Here is a 21,212-nt window from a genome sequence, read left to right as displayed (position 1 = left end):
CAGTACGATGGAGGCACGCGGGAGCAGGCTGGGCCAGGGGGTTTGTGATGTGGACCATCTGCTCTCCCCAGGGCGTCAGGAAGTGCAATCCTTCTGTGTGTATTAACCTGTCAGGGAGGAAAGCCAGGCTGCCTGGAGTAGGGTGAAGCCTGAAAGAAAACCCGAATCAAGTAACCTCAAACACAGGGATCGTACCGCACTTACAGATGTTGACCTACACCTCCCAATCCATGGAGGAACCGGTGTGGTAGGTTAAACAACAGACACGCCCAAGAGTCTTAGACTTTTGTTTCCAAAGCCTGAGCCTCAGAGGTGGGAAAGAATTCAGGAGATAGGAGGGCAATGCCTTCACCAGAGCAGGGCGAAGAGTGGAGTTGCCCCAGGACTAGAGGGTAACCCTCACCAATAGCCAGCGTGGCTGGGGCTGGGGGTGGGAGTCTTAGATGGGGCATGGGGCGGGGGGGGGGGGGGTGGTGGCAAGACCTAAAAACAAACTGGCCGCCTACTGCTCTGAAGCAGAGAGGGTCCCAGAGGAGAGTGTTGTGCCCCCAGGCAGGACCCGAGGCCAAGAGGCACTCGCCTCACGGGCCGATGCCCAGTTGGTGGGTGTCTCATTGGTCACCTGGTGGACAGATGCCTCGAGGACCAAGGGGGCACCTCTCCCACACCCTGGCCTTTCCTAAGTCCTGGGGAGACCCTGAGGCAATCCCAGGGAGGCTGGGGACACCTGGTAAAAACTGAGACTAAAGTTCCTTGCCAGCCAAAAGGATGCATGCTTCAGTGAAAGTCAAGTTATTGGAAAATCAGAAGAATCGCCTTTCTCCCCCGCACCAGAGTTTGTGGATTAAGGTTCACACCAGCCCTATTCACTCTGACTCACGGCGCTGGACGGTGGCCCGTGTTAATGACGGCTCCCCTGCTGCAGGCCCAGCTTCCTGTCCCGTGTGCTTCATTCAGCGGCTTCCCTCCACTTTTGTGATCCGAGTCCTCAGCCTCCTTTGATTCCGGGGCTTCATGCCAGTCCCTGGTCAAGGGTGCCTGCTCTCACCATCTCATCTGGCCTCCTCTGTAGCTCACTAGTCATTTATTACCAGCTGCCTCTTTGAAGGCCTGTTTCCTTGGAATCTTTGTGACTGAACCCGCGGCAGCCAGAGTGCCCTCATGTTAATTACGCCAGTGCCCCCCCTGCCCCCCTCACAGAACTGAGCAGGACCAGAAACAGCCATGAAATCCCTCTCTGAGCAGAAATGGCATCTGCTCTATTTGGAAGTGATGAAGTTTAACACCTGCCTGGTATTTTTCACACAGGAGTTCATTAGTAAAATAGGTGAGGCTGACGTTCATATAAGGCAAGAAAAAGCAGAGGCTCTGATCAAGCTGTTTTGATTTTATTTCTGAAACCATATTTAATGTAATGGTGCGTGAACTCTTCTGAAACGTCAAATATGAGAGGCTTTAAAGAATTGGTACCAAACTTCCTCCCTACAATATTCAAAATCAAATACAGTAAAACCTTGGATTGCAAGTAAGTTGTTCTGCGAGCGTTCCACAAGACGAGCAAACATTTCTAATAAATTGTAACTTGATAAATGAGCGACGTCTTGTGATACGTGTAGTACGTGACGCCGAATGTCACGTGATCACAACTGAGGCAGTGGTTGTTCTCTGTCTCTCTGTCTCTCTCTCTCTCACTGCGGGATTGTGGGTAATCACCTCCCATGCTCAGATGCTCGGTCTCAAGCTGTGGTGTTTGGCAGAAATCAGTGATTTTTCAGAACGTCGGAAGGTGCCCATGACTGGCACTGATGTATTTGTTGTCACCTCAAAGCACCTGTGGACAGTCCTTTGCTTTTCCAGACAAGAGTGAGCTTATGAATGCTTGCTTCATTCTAGGTCAGGCTGCCTGCAGATATAGACCCTTTCCTCTGCCACACTATTGCCGGTTACATGAAATACAGTGCATGACAAGAGTTTATTAATACTGCACTGTAGTCAACATCCATGTGAGTGTATATAATGGCCCCCATGCAGTAAAGGGCTGAAAAGAAAGGAGGCAAGAAGACGATTACAGGAGAAGTTAAGAAGGAAATCATTGACAAGTACGAATGAGGTATGCAAGTGGCCAGCATTGCAAGACTTTATAAGAAGTCTGGATTGACAATTTGCACAATATTAAAGAAGAAAGAAGAAAGAAGGGGGCTAGGTGCAGCCAAAGGAGTCACGAGAATATCAAAGCAACGGCCACGTGTTCTGGAAGATGTAGAAAAGTTGCTTCTGGTTTATATAAATGAGAAGCAACTAGCAGGTGACACTGTGACCGAGAACTTTATCTGGGAGAAGGCAAAGGCCTTGTACACCGACCTTGTAAGTAAACTGCCAGGTACGTCAACAGAAAATAAAGGCTGCAAGGCAAGATGGTTTGATAACTAAGCGGAGAAGTGGCATCCATGCTGTTGTGAGGCATGGTGAGGCTGTGAGTTCAGATGCTAAGGCAGCTGAGGTGTTCACCACCAAGTTCCAGAAGCTCATGGTTTCCAAGCACTACCCGAAGGAGCAAGTTTTTAACTGTGACGAGATGGCGTTTTTTGGGGGAGAAAGATGCCAAAGAGGACCTACATTACAGAAGAGAATGAAATGTCCAGTCACGAACCCATGAAAGACTGTCTTACCCTCTCGTGCTAACACAAGTCAGGAGTTCAAAGTCAAGCCCCTGGTCGTGTATCATTCAGAGAATCCACGAGCCTTCAAGAAACGAAGGTGCATGGGGTGCATGGGTGGCTCAGTCAGTTTAGCATCCGACTTCGGCTCAGGTCATGATCTCACAGTTCATGAGTTCAAGCCCCACATCGGGCTCTGCTGACAGCTCAGAGCATGGAGCCTGCTTAGGATTCTGTCTCCCTTGCTCTCTGCCCCTCCCCTGCTTGTTCGTTCTCTCTCTCTCTCTCTCTCTCTCTCTCTCTCTCATGCTCTGTCTTCCCAAAATAAATAAACATTAAAAAATTAAAAAAAAAAAAAAAAAGAAATGCAATGTGCAGAAGAGCCAGTTAAACGTTATGTGGAGAGTCCAACAGCAAGGCTTGGGTCACTTGTATCTTGTTCGATTAGTGGATCAACGAGGTCTTGGGTCCTGCAGTGAAGAACTATCTTTTTGAAAAGAATCTGCCACTCAAAGCCTTTCTGGTCATGGATAAGGTTCCTACTCATCTTCCAGGCTTTGAGGATGACTTACTGGAGGAGCTTGAGTTTATTAAGGTCAAGTTCCTTCCTCCCAACACCACTCCGATCCTCTAGGCCATGGACCAGCTGGTCATTTTGTACTTTAAAAAGCTTTACACCGGAGCATTATTTCAGCGATGCTTCGAGGTGACCGAAGGAACAAACCTTTCCCTCTGAGAGTTTTGGAAAAGTCATTTCCACATCGTGAACTGCCTCAAGATCATCAATAGAGCACGGGATGGGGTCACCAAGAGAACCCTCAATTCTGCTTGGAGAAAACTGTGGCCTGATTGTGCTCTTGGGCATGACGTGGAGGGGCTTGCTCATGAACGGGAGCCACCGGTTGTCGCTGAGATTGTGTCCTTGGGGAAGGCCATGGGACTGGAGGTGAATGAGGATGACATTTGGGAGCTGGTGGAGACACATGGCCTGGAGCTGACCACCAACACACTGCCGGATCTGCATCGCAAGCAACCCCAAGAGGTTACGGAGGAGATCTCGTCTGCGGGGGAGGGGGAGGAAAAGGCAGAGGAATCCCTCACTTCGAACAAGAATAGGGAGAGGTGTAAAATGTGGGAAACAGTGCAAACTGTGTAGAAAAGCACCACCCAAATAAGGCCGTAGCAGTGCAAGCAATGAATTTGTTTAACGACAATGCAATGTCACATTTCCTCAAAATCCTCAAAAGGGGGCAAAAGCAAGTGTCGTTGGATAGTTTCCTTATTAAAGTCGCACAGAAAAGAAGAAGATTCCATTGAGCCACTCCACAGCAATGATTCCGTTAGCGACTGTGAAACTTGTCCTACACGATCACCCTCCTCCGTCTTGTCTCCCTCATACCAGCCACGGAGGTTTTCAAAGGTAAGTGGAATTAATTAATTTCTTTTTCTATATATGTTGTATTTTCTTTATTATTCTAAATTATGTTACAGTATTGTCATCATTTTTATGTGAATATTTTTGGACTGTGGAATGAATCTTCTGAGTTTCCATTTCTTACGGGGAAATTCGCCTTGATATACAAGTGCTTTGGATTACAAGCATGTTTCTGGAACGAATTATACTTGCAAACCAAGGTTTATTGTAATTCCGATCCAAACCTAGAGTTGGCTGCCTGAGTTTACTCTTTGGTGCCTGGAATGTTTCCACAGTCATCGTTTGCTTTCATTATTGTATTTACTCACCACCCCAACTCTTCCTGATAAAAGCTGCTTTACACGTTTTCAGGGTCTCATTCAGATGCTACTACCCTCTCAAACAAAAGTGTCTTGACCTGGCTTGCCGCCTTGGTCCCTGGAGCTGAGCCCCACCCTCCATCACTGTGATGCTTCTAGACTTTTTATCGTCCTCAACATCTTAGACTTTGTACTCTGGTATTCAAACAACGGTGCTTGTATATTTTCTTCCTTTCTAGACTACCAGCTCTTTTGAGAATAGGGAATTTTTAGGCTCATTTTTATAACCTCAGGGAAGATGGGAGTTTTCCACTTAGTACATATTTAATGAATTGAATTGAATGAAAAAAGCAAAAAACAAACAAACAACTCAGCATCACTCCTTTCTCTGAATCAATACCTCAGGAACAGAAATGATGATGGCCTATCCAGAGTCAAACGTCCTCACCTGCAAGGACTCCCGGTCTCAGTAATCCTTTTTTTATTATAATTTTTTTAATGTTTATTTTTGAGAGAGAGAGAGGAAGACACAGGGTCCAAAGCAGGTTCCAGGCTCTGAACTGTCAGCACAGGGCCCGACGTAGGGCTTGAACCCACGAACCATGAGATCATGACCCGAGCCGAAGTCTGATGCTCAACCAACTGAACCACCCAGGCGCCCCAAGGTCTCAGTAATTCTTTTGAAGGATGTTTATTTCCAAATGGAATCAACCTAGTTTTCTTCCTCCCTAATTATGTGCTCATTATAAAATATCCAAACTCTACAGGAAAATATAAAGTTAACATCACCTGTAAGTTAAATCATTTCAGTAAGACAATAAAGATTTTTGTTTATATTTTAATTTCATTCCATGAAAAAAACCCAAAGTAGTTCTAATACTAATGACTCCTTTAAAAAAGGCAGCATTCAGTGGAGGAATTTCCAAATTGCTTTGTATTATGGAATATTTCAGACATATAATGCAATTGAGAGAATAATACATGACACACCCTGGTCTCTCTACCACCCAGCTTATGAAATAAAACAAAAATATGTGGGTGAGGTGCCCTGGTACCTCTCCCCAGCAATCGCTCTTCTGAAGTCAGTTTATTATTCCTACACATCTTCAGACTTTTTAAAACATATGTACGTATCTCTAAGCAATACGGAGAATTATTTCCTATTTAAAAGTATTCGTAGGGGCGCCTGGGTGGCTCAGTCAGTTGGGCGTCCAGCTCTTGATTTCAGCCTAGGTCATGATCTACTGGTTCGTGTGTTTGAGCCCTGAGTTGGGCTCTGTGCTGACAGTGTGGAGCCTGCTTGGGATTCTTTCTCCCGCTCTCTCTTCCCCTCTCCCGCTCGCTCGTGGGCTCTCTTTCTCAAAATAAACATCCAAAAAAAAAAAAAAAGAAGTATCTGTAGATGGGATACTATGTTTATCCTCCTGAACTGTTTTCCGGAGCAGTTCACTGACACACTGTTCCACTGTTATTTATTCCCCCCCCCCTATTTATCTTTTGTCCTGTTGATGCAGAACTGGTTATTTCCCGTAGTTTGTTATCTCATACGATACCGTGATGAATGGATCTCTCGAGCAAGAATTTCTGTGGGGGGCACACTAGGAGTAGAAGTGATTGGTATCACCTTACCCGCACTCTTCACTTTTACTCTCCCCTTTCCAATTAAACAGGACGAGAGTAAGATGTTTGAGGCCCCCATTCATTTGGCATTAGCTTCACATAAAGCAAGCACAAGCTCGTAGAAGACGCCGCCGCTCTTTATTCAAGAAATTTAAATTTTAAAATTTCGAAAAGATCCTCAAATCACCGGCACCTGCAAGCTGTCAGACACACCCCTTCAGAGCAGGGTAAGCACTGGACTGTGCTGTTGGGGACAGCGGCCCGTGGTCAGTGGCGACCAGCAGATGGGTGCCGTGGCCGTGTCATCACAGAAGCCCCGTCGAGGCGGGGCAGCCCAGGGCAGGTGTTGGGTTCATCCTGGGAATTCTGGTGCGAGCACAGGGTTTGGAAAGCCCCGCTCGGCGTGGCCCGAGATGCCAGTTCAAGGCCCCGGTGGGTCTGTCATTAAACAAGGGCCACCCCCCGAGCGGTGTGGGCGCAGCCCGGCGCTTCTCAGGAAGCGTGGCCCTCAGACGTGAGGGACACATCCTACCCGGGAGGAGCTCTGAACCGCTGTCATGGCCAGTCGTCCGGCGCTGTGTGGACGGGAGCCTCTGTCAACCGACATCCTGGAAGAGGCAGTCCTGATGCTCACAAGTGACTCTCAAGTGACTTCTGACCTGACCCTGTTTACACGTCCGGCGTCACTCCTTGCTTCTACTTCTTCTAAAAGTGGTGACACAGGAATTAATCCTCAGCTAACCAAACGATGGCACAGACTGACAGGAAAACTTCATTCTGGGACGATATCACATCAGAGTTTAAAATAACCCTGGAGACGACCCGGAGGACCACGAGCAGAGGGTCAGCAGCTGTGTGTGAGGCGTGCGGTTTCCCAGCTGGACGACGCCCAGCACAGGGCAGGGCTTCGTTTACGGACTTTTCATCTTTGTGCCAAGACTGAGCGAACTGAATCTGCCAGGGCTGAATTGGAGAATCCTTCTTCAAGTTCAGCTGGAGCAGCTAGAATGTTCCAATGCTCCTTGTGAGATGAACTCTAGAATGTTCCGAGGCTCCTTGGGAGATGAACTCCTGGGGAAAAGATTTTTTTTTTTTTTTCCAGATAGGAAGGGTGGATGAGAAGCCAGGACACTGGCTTCTAATCTTATTTCTGTATTTGATTTACTTGTCTGACTTTGAGCAAGTTTCTACCTCTGCATTTGGGGGGCGTTTCCCTTTGTAACAATGTGATCCTCTTGTCCCAAAAAGATTGGAGCCAAGCATGATGCCTCAGGTGGGAACAAAACCAGTAAGACAACTTAACAAATTTATCAAATATTAGACACTGTGGGGCTCCTGGATGGCTTAGTCGGTTGAGCACCTGACTTTGGCTCAGGTCATGATCTCATGGTTTGTGAATTTGAGCTCCGTGTCAGGCTTACTGCTGTCAGCACAAAGCCTGCTTTGGATCCTGTGTCCCCGCGCCCCATCTCTGCCCCTTCCCTGCTCATGTGTGTGCACGCTCTCTGTCTCTCTCAAAAATAAATATTAAAAATATTTCTTTAATGTTTGTTTATTTTTGAGGCAGAAAGAGACAGAGCATGAGCAGGGGAGGGGCAGAGAAGGACAGAGACACAGAACCTGAAGCAGGTTCCAGGATCCGAGCTGTCAGCAAAGAGCCTGATGTGGGGTTCAAACCCACAGACCGTGAGATCATGACCTAAGCCAAAGTCAGATGCTTAACCGACTGAGCCACCCAGGCGCTCCTCAAAAATAAACATTTAAAAAAATATATTGGACATTGTCACCTGACTTTCTGAGCTAAAACCTTAATGGCTTGATCGTGAAGAAAAAAACGAGCAAACAAAGGAAACCATTCTAGTTTAGAAGAACTTATGACCAATGAATACTTAGACAGTTGTCTCTAAAAGACAAAGGAAGGCTGCCATCAAAGGCTGTCACCCACGAACACTGCTGATCACTGGCTACAAACGTTAACAGGATTTCTCCAAGGTGTATATTCACACTTTGCAGACAGATCGATTCGTGTTGCTCAAGTGAGCTATGCATGGAGGGGAATTTTTTAGCAGTAGTGAAAAAAACAAAACAAAACAGGACATATGAAATAAGCCCGCATGTGATCTGGATTTTTTTCCAGGAAAAAAGATGCAGAGTCCGACGTGAGTTTTTCTTTAACGTGTTGGCGGCTTGCTGGTGACCTCTGCAGAGTCGTTGCCCATGGTGAACTGTCCCTAAGTGGTACAGGTGGTGGTGGTGAGTGGCAGGGTGGAGGCTGGAGGTGAGCAGAGACAAGTTCCGCTTTTTCCAGGACCCCAGGAAGCCCCAGACCACTAATCGGTGGAGCCGGTCCGACCTATGCCAGCCACGCCCCACCCCTACATGAAACACCTGAAATGATGTGGACCGTGGTGGGAAATCCCTCAACAACGTGTGAGCAAGAGCGTCTACAGGGGCAGTGGGGGGGCGGGGGGGGGGGTAGGCGGGGACTGGCTCTGGCTATTTCCCCTTTGAACCAGAAGTCAGCCAGTTGTTGGGAAGAGGCACTTTGAGATGGGGAAAGTCTAATCAAGATAATAAGGCTATAACCAGCAGGAAAAATGTACCCGTGGTCCAGCTCACCTCAAAGTCTCTGTAAGACTGCAAAGACAAGTATCCAAATCTGAGACGCGGATAAAAATGAAGCTCTGGTCCAAATGCCGGAGGGAGACTTCCTACCAGTCCCACCAATCACTAAGTGGTCGCCACTTTGCCAGGGAGGGTGGGGGACAAACAGCCAGTCTCAGAACGGCCCTCTATACCTACACAGGGAGGACCCATCCTCTGGAAATTCTCCACCCAGTGCCCCGTGGCAGGAGCAAGGCTGCTTAGTGATTCTTCCTGCTCTGAACCCAGCAGCTGATAAAGGAAGGCAATGTGGACAAAGGCAGAGAAGAAATACATTTATGGTATATTTAGAAAATTTACCGTAACATTTGTTAACAAACCACAGTGTACTGAAAAGAGAAAGGATTCCACAGACCAGGGCTCCAAAGGTTTTAAAGCATAAAAGTCCCTTCTTTTTTTTTTTTTTTTTTAAAGTTATTTAATTTGAGAAAGAGAGAGAGAGAGAAAAAGTATGAGCAGGGGAGGGGCGGGGAGAGAGGAGAAAGCAAGAATTCCAAGCAGGCTCCACACCGTGAGCTTGGAGCCCTCTGGATGTGGGGCCTGAACTCACAACTGTGATATCATGAACTGAGCTGAAGACAGACACTTACTTAACTGACTGAGCCACCCAGGCACCCCTAAAGGTTCCTTCTAAAATAAAAAAAAAAATGCAGCGTCCCTATGGTAGTACTTTTAATATCTATTGACTCAGAAGACATACAGTGATATAAAGAATTCAGTAACACACTAACATTCATTTTATCTTACTGATCTCAAGGACGTCTATGCACACTTGCAAATCAGCAGTAGACAAGCACGTGACATTCTGTACGGAGTCTACACAGGGTTCCTGGGCTGGACCTGCCTTCAAGGACCTCGTGTAGTAGTTCTGGGTACCACTTGGAGGAAGCTGAAGGTTGGGAGAGGGAAGGTAATGTAACCCCACTTGAACCAGCCAGCAGTGGTTGAGAATCTCCCCCCACTGCCAGGGGTCCTCTCTCTGGGGGACCCTGGGGTCTTTCCTTGCACGGAGTAGGTAAGCCCGGACTAGGGTGGGGAGAAACCAGCTCTCTGTGCAGTGACAGAATATTCTGACGGACAGGTCTGTGCTTTCTCTCCGGGCTCCCTTGTACCTAACCCTTCCTCAGCCAGCCAGACACATCCATGTTGCCTCAGGGGGAACTCGGATTATTAAAGTAGGGCTAGAAAAACAAAGAAGTATTATGCTTTTTTCCTTCAAAGTAGGTTCTGAAAGCCCTTGCTTCAGGAACAAATTTTGGAGGCCAACGCTTTTGATTTATAAGAGAGGAAGGCTTGCAGAAAGGGAGGGCTCCAAAGATACCTAGAGAAAAACACCCCAGAAAGGCCAGGATTGACCTGTCCCTAGGACACCTGTGTTGGGAGAGGCGTGGCGAGCGATACAGAATAACCCAGGAGACTGGAGGACCCATGTGTAAGGAGAGCAGTGAGCACTGAGAAGCAGGCCTGCACCTGCTTTGTCTTTATCACACTGGGAGCCCAAGCTTGCTAGAACCTTGTGGCCACTCAGGGGCACGTCATGCATGCTAAGGCCATATTCTCTGAGGGCGTCCTGCCAGCAGACCTGCATATGGCCGTGGGTCCTCCGCAGGATGCCTGCCTGTGCCCCGAGGCAGACTGTCCCGTAGGACATCCTCATGTCGAAGACCCAGGGAATCTCGTGCACTCCCTCCAGAGGGTGGATGCCCCAGCATCTTGTTCCTGTACTTGGGAGGGGCACATCTGACCATCCAGAGGATGGTACCCTATTTCCCGATAAGGGCGTTTGGGGCCATTTTTGCCCCCTAAGAGGCAATAGAATGCAATAGAAAAAGCGTGGAAGCCCTGAGTTTGCATCCTGGCTCTGCCGTGTTCCACAGCCAAATTATACTCAAGACTCAGTTTCTCATTCAAGAATGGGGAGAAAACTTCATGCCTCCTGCTGTTTCTGAAAAGATCAAGTGGACAGGTGACGTGAAGGCTTTCAGGGAACTATAAAATGCGAATCAACTGTTAGCCCCCACTCCTTTGAAAACCTAAGCACTGCCTGTAAAATACTTGCACCACATATTAAGCAGACATATCTGGAGTAGCGGTTTCAGGTAAGGTTTATTGTGCCTAATATTTTTTTTTAAACTTGGAACACTGTCTTAAAATTCTTCTGACCACTTATTTCAGTCAAAGACCGAGGGATAGGGATGTGTTATAATAAAGAACTCTTGAGATAAAGAATTGTTTCTATGGAAGAATGAGAATGAATCAAATAAGTCTGAGATAGAAAGAGATGTTTGGAGAGGGGAGGACCTTAAACGCATAAGGATGCTGTGCTCAACCAGAGTCTCTCCTTAATTACCCGGCCATAAAGGAGCCTTAAAACTCTGTGATAATGGAGAAAGGCGGGGTTTCCATCAGCACACAGCTCAGTGTGCACTGCTGGGGAGCTGGGTGAGCAGGGACAGGGAGTCGGCTTCGCTTCCAGTGGGCACTCGCCGTCAGCACGGACACGAGGCAGAGAGGCCACGGAGGCCACCCCTCCACTCGGCCAAGAAGGGCCCAAGATCCAGCTCCTGTCTGCCCACCTTGTCGGGGCCATCTTCTGATGCTTCCGGTCCCCCGACAACCCGTGAGGCAGGACACAGGCAAGAGCGGGCAAGTGCAGGACCTGAAGCCCAAAGGCTGAACTTTGAATCCTGGGTCTGCTCCTTGCTGGCTACATAACTCTTTGGGCACATTTCTTAACGTCTTGCTCTCTCCAGTTGCAAAGTGGGAAGAGCCACGGTTTGTACTAGTTTCCTTTTGCTGCTGCAACAAATTACAACAGACCTACAGTTTAAACAACACAAATTTGTTATTTGAGAGCAGCGGGTGTTTGAAAGTGCACAGTGGCAGGAGGGCTCCTGGAGGCTCCGGGGAGAGCCTGTATCCGGGCCTTTTCCGGCTTCTGGTGGCTGCCTGCACGCCTCGCTCACAGCTCTTCCTCCAACTTCAAAGCCAGCAGCCTAGCATGGTCCAATCCCTCTGACACTCCCGTCCTTTTATAAGGACATTGAGCGGGCTGGGGGGAGCCCAACGTGGGGCTCCATCCCCCGACCCTGAAATCAGGACCTAAGCCAAAACCAAGGAGAGTGAGATGCTTACCCGACTGAGCCACCCAGACGCCCCTGCATCTCAAGATTCTTAATCACATCTGCAAAGTCTCTTTTGCTCTGTAAGGTAACATATCCACAGGTTCTGGGGTGGCCATCTTCGGGGGGGGAGGGGTGCATTATTTTTCCCACAACAGTTGTCAAGGAATAAATACTTAATATAAGACACTTAGAGCTTGGCTTTAGTAAACACGCAATATGTGTTAGTTGCTGTTATTATTATTTGCCTGGGCAAAACCTCTCAGCCTTGAAAGTCTTCCCCGTTCAAAAGCTGTGACCCAACCCTTTCATCTGGCCAAGTCCCGAGACCTCCTTCTGGAAGCCTCTCCTGACCTAGACTGGGTTGGGGGTCCTGCTGGATTCAGGTTCTTAATTTTGTGTTGTGTTTTAATCATCCATTTCTTCCAGCAGCTTGTAAATTCTTTAAGACCCGAGACCTCCGTTTTACTCATGTCTGTGTTCCTGCCTGCTGGCACAGTAGCACTTACAAGTCTTATCAAGGACGAAGGGCCCTTCCTGACTCCCTGGCAAGCGAGGGTGGATGCTGGTTCACGAGCTCCCAGGGGTGCTCAGAACCGTGGAGCTCCTGCGTCTTGCCACAGGGGAGCCCAGGAGATGGGGGGGGGGGGAGTCTGTATTTTGGGGTCATCGTGCTCTGCACAGAGGCAGTTCTTGAGGGCAAACGGCTGGTTTCCCCATCAGTGGAGCACTCTTGCGAAAAGCGGGGAAAGATCCACGCTCAGCCTGGAAAGGAAAGCTGGGCTCCTGCAGGTGTCTCGGTCTCATGGTGTTTGTGGAAAGTCACTGTCACACAGCCCCAAGGGCGGTGGGGGTGGGGCAGGCTGGCACAGGAGACGGTCTGGGAAGGCTCAGCTGGTTTGGGTTTTCTGATACATGGAAGGACAACCCGAGAAGTCATCTGCTTTGGTGGTTTATAAGACTTAAAACAGATTCCCTGGCCCTGGCTCAGAACTGCTGAGTAAGAATGTCCAGGGGTGAGGTGGTATTTCTGCAAACTACCCAAAGTCATTCTGCTATGCCGCCAGGTTGGAGAGCCACTGACGGATCTTCCCCGAATTTTCCAGACAAGCCTGTGCTACAAATACGTGGTTCCGAAAACAAGTGTGTAAAACCGGAAGGCACAGCCAGTGCGGCCCATCGTTACGCAAACGTGCTCTTTACCCACCGGGCCACACAGCGAGAATACCCAGCTGTGTCTTCTAACCTACCTGGATCTCCTTCCTCTGGTTAGCCCCCAGGTCTTCAAGAAGTGGGGTCTTGGATGCGGCCTCTGAGGGGCGCCCTCTAAGGTGACGCCACCCTTCACCCTCTAAGGGGCGTCACTCTAAGGTGACGCAAACTCTCCACTGCCTGCACCCGGCACCTGGGGCATCTGGAGCCACTCGGCTCACCAGGCCAGTTGCCAGAGCGGGGGGCATCCACAAAACGGAGAGCCTCGTGCTGTGCGCTATTTTGCCACGCGTCTCTTCCTCTGCCTTGAGTTATACTACCAAACGCTCCTTTTGGAAAATGCAGCTTCCTCACAGGCTGGGGGTGGGGGAGGAGACAAGGGGAGAAGACCCCTGCCCCGTCAAGGAAGGCAGCTGGGCGTGAATAATCTGTGGGTCAATCACAAGCTCGCCTGCTTCCACTTTCGCTGCCTCTACACGCACGACACAAGTTCAATTCATGGCCTTGATCTTGGTCTTAATCTTGGATCCATACTGAGTCCTTCCATAAGCAGCTTATTTAAAATCTACAATGGCCCTTCCCTGGAGTTCTTTCTTTATCTCCCTTCCTTGTTCTAGTTTTCTCCCCAGCATTCACTCACATCTTAAATGCTTACTTATTAACTTACGCATTGAAATTACCTTTGATTTTCAGGCTTATTATTACTGGCCTGATCCTTCTACCAGAATGTAAATTCTATGAGCGCAGGGATATTTTTTGTCTTCCCCTCCGCTGCCCACTGATGGGTCCCCCAGCACGTCAAAAGTACGGCAAGGAAAAGCCAGTCGGACAGACAGAGTGAGGAACTGTGAGGGAAAAAGACAGAAAACCCCACCACGGGGCGCATTTCACAGCGGACAGAGGTCCAACGAGAAGGCAGAGCAGGAAGAACCAGGGGAAAGCGGAGAGAGGCCGGGGGGCCCTGGATCAACGTGTCAGTTGCCATGGTTACTGTGAAGGAAGGCCTGGGCCCTGCCCTCCCTCCTCAGGCCACCGGAGCTGGGGGGTAGGTAGAGGGTGACCAGGTTTGGCAGAAGCACAAAACAAAAACTCACCCTGGGAGAGGCACGCTCTCACCGAAGGCTCATAAACTGTAATCCCCGCCATCCACATGCGGCGGGAGGCGGTGCGGTGGGCATCGGATCAAATTCGCGAGCGTTAGGGGGACAAAGAGATCATAAACAAGAGACAGAGCTGTGCCTGGACACAGAAAGAATGAGTCATCCAGGGGAGCGTGGTGGTGGCGGCAGCTGGCTGTGGCCTCCCAGAGACTGGCAGCCGAGCAGCGTCAGGGGCCGCCGGCCAGGCGGTCCCTTCCGAGGGAGGCCAACACGTGTAAACCTGCGGCAGAAAGAGCCTGCATTTCACAGCATCGTTTTTGTGTCGGCCCAAACTTCACATCTGTTCTCTGAAGCCTCCCTACAGTGTCTACCATGACTCAGAAACCGCCCCCCCCCCAACCCTACCCCGGGGCTGTCTCCCCTGGCCCCTGCGTGGCTACCTGACCCCCACCCCCCACCCCAGGCTGTCTCCCCTGCCCCCCACATGGCTACCTGACCCCCCACCCCCACCCTGGGCTGTCTCCCTTGCCCTCCCCCGCCCCTCGCATGGCTACCTGGCTCCCAGCCCCTCTCTGCCATAAGCCAGCCTTCTGTTCCACGTGGGCGGGACCTCCTCACCTGCCACGTCTCTCTCTCCCCACGTGCCCAGCCCGCTCCCCCCTTCCACTCACTAAACCAGGTCATGCTGTCACCCTGGGCCACCCAGGCGGAGGCCTCTCCCTGCCCCGCACCCCCCCCCTCCACCTCTGGTCAGACAGCAGTGCCGACTGATGCGAGGGCCTGGGCATCCTGGGGCCAACTGCAGCCGAGTCTTAACGCCCCACATCTCCAGCCTTCTTCCTCTGACCCGCCCCACACAGGCCCCCCCCCCCCCCCCCCCCCCCCCCCGCTGAATCCCGCCTCTGCTGAACAACTGCCCGGGATCCCCACTGGTCCCAGAACAGACTCCCACAGCTCAGGTGACAGTCCTCCTAACTGGGCTCGGGACACCTTTTCCCCTTCTCCGCCTGCACGCCCCCAACTCTGAGCCTCTGCACATGCTGGTCCCTCTGCCTGGAAAGCCCTTGCTCACTTGTGTGGGTTGGAAAAAATCTCGCTCAGCTTTCCGGGGCCTCGGCTGTCAGGCCCTTCCTGCAGGCGCTGCTCTCGGGAGGAATGAATGTTCCTGTTATCACCGCTCGCACAGCACGGCTGTCACGGCATTAATCCCGGGGCACACGGGTTGTTTTCACACCTCTATCCCTCCTAGATTATGAGTACTCTCAGGTCCTTATTCATCCTTAAATCATCAGTGCCTGAAATACCTGCTCACACGTTCATTAAATGAACGTCTTAGAAACACATGGCTTCTGCACAATCTCGTAGGAACGTATCTACGGCTCTGAGTCACACACATGCACGGAAAGGGTCCTTCCGCCGTGTCCCCCGATGAAGACGGCTTACAGCAGTAACGCATAGGAAAACCAGGGACAGGCAGGCAACCCCGGGAAGCCTGGTCATGGCGTGGATCGGCGGACCTCTGCGATGACAAATCCCGTGACACAGACAGTTTCTGTTTAGTAAAAAAGCGTGCCTGGGTCCAGGCCAACGACTTAGTTCCGCAGCTGCTGACTATGGCGAAGTTCTAGCGCGAGGAGAGGGTTTGGAGAGAAGCTGGGAGGAATCTGACCCGTCAGGGGGGACAGCGGACCTGGGGTGTGAGGGCTGCTAATCCTGATGCAGGACACACAGGGCTTGTGTCCAGTCTCTTTGCAACAGTTCTGAGAATGCAGAGCCCCAGAAAGATTGCACTGCAGTGCGGACACAGCAAGCCCAGAAAGATCGGCAGGAAAGAGCCCCAAACTCCCCGATTCTGCAAGGTCAACCACCTGGGGGAGAACAGCACCGACACACCAAGCTCTGACTGGAAGGGGCAATGAGGTGAAGCCACTCAAGACAGACACAGGGTAACAGGGTGGTGGACCCAGAGTGGGGTCTACCCGGGTACCCAGAGTGAGCAGAAGGCTCCAGTGACCGTATCTCTGCTAGGTAAAATTCAGCTGAAGAAGAGACTACGTGATGCCAACGAAGGCCGATTTACGTATCTATACCTCACCTTGTTCCAGAAAAAATTCGGCGGCTGACATCACTGTCACTGTCCCTCTGTTATTTTCCTTAAGGTTCAAAGCTTTCGGATTCTCCACTCAGGCTCTGTCATCGATCCGCTCTTGGCCACACTCCATACTCATCACTGCCCTTAAGTTCAGGAGCCTGTGTCTTTCCATCCTCATGACATCTGCTTCCTCTTATATGTACCATTAAACGTACACTTGTACTCTCACATCATCTGTCTCTTTAACCAGGACGGAGCCCTCCCTCATCCATGTGGCCCCACAGGTGTCGGGGGTAAATAAACATCTCCAGAGCCCTGGAGCCCCATGGTTGTAAGTGAAGTTCACCGGGGTTCAGGGAAAACAGAATGTTCCCCAAATTAATGAACAGAAATTAAAACCAAATAGGGATTCTCATGCTTGTTCGGCATAACACAGGATTGGGACTCCAGCCTCCACCAAGGAAAGGTCCCGCTGGCAATCTTGAAGGAGGTTCAGATCATACCACCCCCAAATGTGCCACTTTGGCATAAGGGCTGTTTTGAGCGGAAGGCAATTAAGAAACAGCAGACACAGAAGGAATTCTCTGGCCTCGCCCTTTCCACCTAAAAGCAAGACATGCATTTCCTTTTGTGAAGGTGTTCTTGCCTTCTATCTCCCACACCAGAAGGAAGAAAATCACCATTATCACTGGAGAGATAACGTTGGCACCAAGATGGATCAGCACAAGGAAATCTTGCTAAAGTAACTCTTATCTTCTAGAAGTTTTCTCCATGTATTTATCTTCCCACAATTTACTGCCCCTAGAACCCCTAGCCCCTTTTTTCCTTTGTCTTGTCACTTTCCCATAACTCATCTCCCTTTGTTAAAATAGTATATATAAGCTCTCAGGCCTAACTGCTTCTTCCGGTTTTCTCTTCTTTCCTGTGAAGCTCCTGTGTGCACGTAGAACAAACTGTTTCTCCCATTAATTTGGCTCTTTTCTCCTGTTAATCTCTCCTGTTGTCAGTTTAATTCACAGGCCCCAGTCACTAAATCTAAAAGGCTGGAGGAAAAGCTTTTTTTTCCTTCTGGCCATATTAGAATGGGTTCTGCTGTTGGACCTGGAAAGCAGACCCTGCTGTATGAGGAGTGTGCAGTGGGGTAGTCAGCAAATGCAGGCTGCCCCAGCCTATATGCTGCCAGATCTCTGTCCCCGCTGCGTCCAACATCCCAGGGACCAAGGATGAAGCACTATCGCCCACTGTCTGCCATCCCTGTCTCTGCCTCTCCAACAGTTTCCAGAACCTGAGCCACAGAGCCGGCTGGGCCACTGCTGAGGCCACCTCCAGCAACTTCCATACCCTGCTCTGCTTTCTACCCTCTTGCAATATTGCAAAAGCAACATTCCCTTGCTTTTTCCTTTCTGTTTCAAATTCCATTTCTCCTACTTGGACCCTCACTCTCACACAGTGCTTTTGGTAAAGATCTCTCAATTTTAATATTTGTGTGATAACCATAAGTAAATACAGTCGAATTTGGGTGGTAGGCCTATGGCGACACATATATTTTTCATATCAGCACCTTGTGCTGTGGTTGTAAAGATGTTCTAATATGAATTTTGGAAGCAATACAAATGTTTCCCTTTTTCCTACTGCTATCTCCCTGCCCCTCTTCCTTTGGTGGTGACCCTAGGCAAGGGGTAGAAGAGAAGCCCCCACAGTAGCAAATTAGACATGAAAGCCAGGAGGAAACACAGGCACTAAGGAGAACTGCAGACAAGCACAAACCAGGTGCGGGTTAGTAGACCCAGGGTGGTTGCTCGTGTTGTGCACGCGATCACTGGCGGGGGAACCCACCTGGCCCCAGCGGGATGCTTACAGCATTTCTTCTACCTCTTCTTCCTCAGCCTCACAGCACACACCCCGCTAGGGCGAGCCAACCCAGCCACCCAGGGTGAAATGGTTAGAGAAATCCAAGAGAGGAAGAAATCCGCTCTTTTGTCAAGAGAGCGCATGCGTGGTCCCTGGGCGTGGCTCTCTCCACGCACACCACCGTTTCTTCTCTTCCAGTGGTCTCAACGGCTCCCCCTTCGTATTTGTATAAGCTTTTCCTTGGTCACCACCACCCACCGAACCCCCTGCCATAACACTCCTGGACAGTTTTTGTTTGTTTTGCTAAAGAGAAACCTTGCGGGTATGGCGCGAAGGTTACATGAGATCATCCGTGTGACTCAGGGACTCGAAGCCTGGTCCGCCCTCCCTCCACCCCGCGGCCCGCTAACCTGGGCTCCCTCCCGGGGATCGCCCTCTGAGGTTGGGCCATTGGTGACTTGCTTGCAGACACGCGGGAACCTCAAGGCTTCGGGGACCAGTGGCTTCTCCACAGCCACATATATGTCCTCACTCTGCCCAGGGCAGCAGAACCCACGCCACAAGCCCCCGTGTGGGAAACACAGCCGCACTCCCCCATCCCCGCAAGGCCTGCCATTTGTCCGCTGGTTTACACGAGGAAAACTGGGTGCACACCCCCTGCCATTTAACCTAACAAAAGCTCCTTGACAATTAAAGTGATTTGGAATGCTTCAGCTAGCTTACTGAACAGATCCCCTCTTAAGTACCCATTGTTTTCTCTGCAGTGAGTTTTTTTTTTTTTTCCTTTCAGCAGTAATTCTTGCCTCTACTTCCTTCCTAAATGGAAATTGCATTTGCATTTTTCACTGATGATAATTTAAGTTATCTGGTTTATTCTTCATATGGTTGTAACCAACTGGTTAAAATCTTACAGGAGTATTATGCTAGTTTCTATATTATAATTGGCCTCCCTGTTTCTCTTTTCTGACACTCAGTTAGCTTCTCTGATTTTCAGTTAAAATACCCTTGCTGGCCACTGTTAAGAGGATGTTTTTGTAGTATTCCTGGTGTATCAAAGAAGTTAAATTTCAGGGCGCCTGGGTGGCTCAAGAGGTCGTTCTGACACTTCATTTCAGCTCAGGCCGTGATCTCGAGTTCGAGATCCCGCATCGGGCTCTGCACTGACAGCCTGCTTGGGATTCTCTCTCTCCTCTCTCTCCCTCTCCCTCTGCCCCTCCCCTACTCTCTTTCTCTCATAATAAACAAACAAACAAACAAACAAACAAACAAACTTTAAAAAAAGTTATATGTCAGTTCCTGGTTTAAGAAAACCCAACAAATCATCTCTCTAGCTTTGTGATAATAAGTCTCTTTATGTCTATCATGTTTATTTACCAATGAAAATACCAAATCAAGGAGGGGGAAATCTGGGCGATTAGAGAATAGAATATGCTCCTAAGGGTATTCTGAGAACAAACCAGGTAATATCTTAAAGACACTGTTTCAAACTTCCATGAAGAAAAAGGGCAATTTGCTGACATGCGTTGTTGCATCATTAGGCATTCTCCCCTTTTCACGTAGAACGAAAATGAGTCAAGGTAAGAAAAATGTGATCGTGAGACATGCCTGCAGATACAGAAGAGTGGTTTGTCTTGCAGAGTTCTGTCTTAGCCATGTGGCTGTCTTCCTCACGAAGCAATAGTTGTGTAGTGGTGACAGTGGTGGGGAGAAGTGGCATGATGCATCATCAGTCCTGAAGCCCCACCCCGACCTCCCGGGACAGCTATGGGGCACTTGCCACCCCAGGGCCCAGGGGGACGACAGGGCCCGAGTGCCCACCTAACGTTCTGCCGCTCCAAAGAATGTGCTGAGATATGAGCAGCTTTGGAGACTGCCACTTTAGCTTTAAAAGCTGTAAAGTGCGTATGGGAAAAGCTTTTTCCTGGTTTCTCTGCTGTCTACTTGCACGAGAAATGTCACAGGCAAATGCCAAGCCAATCACCGGACTACTGGGAATGAGCCTTTTGCTGTGCTAGTTCTCAGCCAGCCAGACTTCATCCACAGGTTCCCTTTGGGCAATTTTATTTTAAGGAGGGTGAGGATTGGAGCCCTGTGCTGGCAAAGGAGCCAAGAGGAAGTCCATCCTCCTAAATAGTTATTTCAGCTTAATAACGCTGAGGTGAGACGCCCGGTTAACCAGCAGAGCATCACAATAAACCCTGTACTTACATTAACCCCTACAACATATTAAGTGCTATATCCATCTTTTACCCAGACTGATAACCTAGTCAACTCCACGCTCCAAAACTAATTCATAGTTTACGTCGTGTGTCTCAGGACCGAAAAAGGCTTTCCACTGAACATCTCAGTTGTTCCCACAGTAAGCGTGTTGCAGGGAACAGGGCCAGATCAGATGGCCGTGTGCCTCCCTTCCCCCGCAGCATGCGAAAATCAGGAAAAAGATTTCCCCAGAGCACCAAGGAGCCAGCCACAGAGCCCGGGGCCCCTCGCTGCTGCTCTGAGGCATTTACCGCTGAATTCTCCTGTCCCACTGTGGGAAGGAGGCCTCCCAGTGAGGACTCATGAGCAGATGACAGGACTGACACGGTTTAATGGGCAACACCAGCGCAGCCCAGGAGGCCTTCTGCTGGGACTGAAAAGGGCGGGCGCTGTGCCAGCCTGTACAGTCCTAGGAGCTAACGGAACGAGACGAGGATCGGCAGCGGTGGGGAGCTGGGAAGAGGGTGGGAGACCCGGCGCCCATGATCCACTTTATCACTCGGTCAAACTTTAACATTTTTGAATTTCCTAACACCCTAGCCCAAAATACACGGAAATAAGCAAATCCTCCCAAATGAAGAAGTCTTCTCCAGCCACACCTCTGCCCCCCCCCCCCCCCCCCCCCCCGCCTCACTCTCCCGTTATTATTTCTAAGGCAATTCAAACATTAAACCAAAGCTCCCCCAAGGCCGCTGTGCGCGCGCGCTGCGGGCGCAGCCCGTTTCAGCACCAGCCTCGGGGGACAGACGCCATAAGGGAGGGGAAAACCAAACCCTCGTCTGGTCTACTGTCACCACCAGAACTGCTCTGGGGACAGGTGTGCCAGGGTACTGCGAAATCATGAGGGCTTCTTTAGGCACTCCACAAATAAAACATTTCCACAAATAAAACGACCAACTAG

The 21,212-nt window shown here is 49.9% G+C and overlaps 1 protein-coding gene across 3 annotated transcripts in view; it reads right to left on the bottom strand.

Moving 5' to 3' along the window:
• Positions 1 to 21,212, bottom strand: part of GNG4 (G protein subunit gamma 4) — a 72,521-nt gene that overhangs the window by 50,753 nt on the left and 556 nt on the right. The gene's annotated exons all lie outside the window — the stretch shown is intronic.

This window comes from Panthera leo, chromosome D2, assembly GCF_018350215.1.
Source record: "Panthera leo isolate Ple1 chromosome D2, P.leo_Ple1_pat1.1, whole genome shotgun sequence".
Classification (NCBI taxonomy): Eukaryota; Metazoa; Chordata; class Mammalia; order Carnivora; family Felidae; genus Panthera; species Panthera leo.
This window is presented reverse-complemented; position numbering and strand designations above follow the sequence as displayed.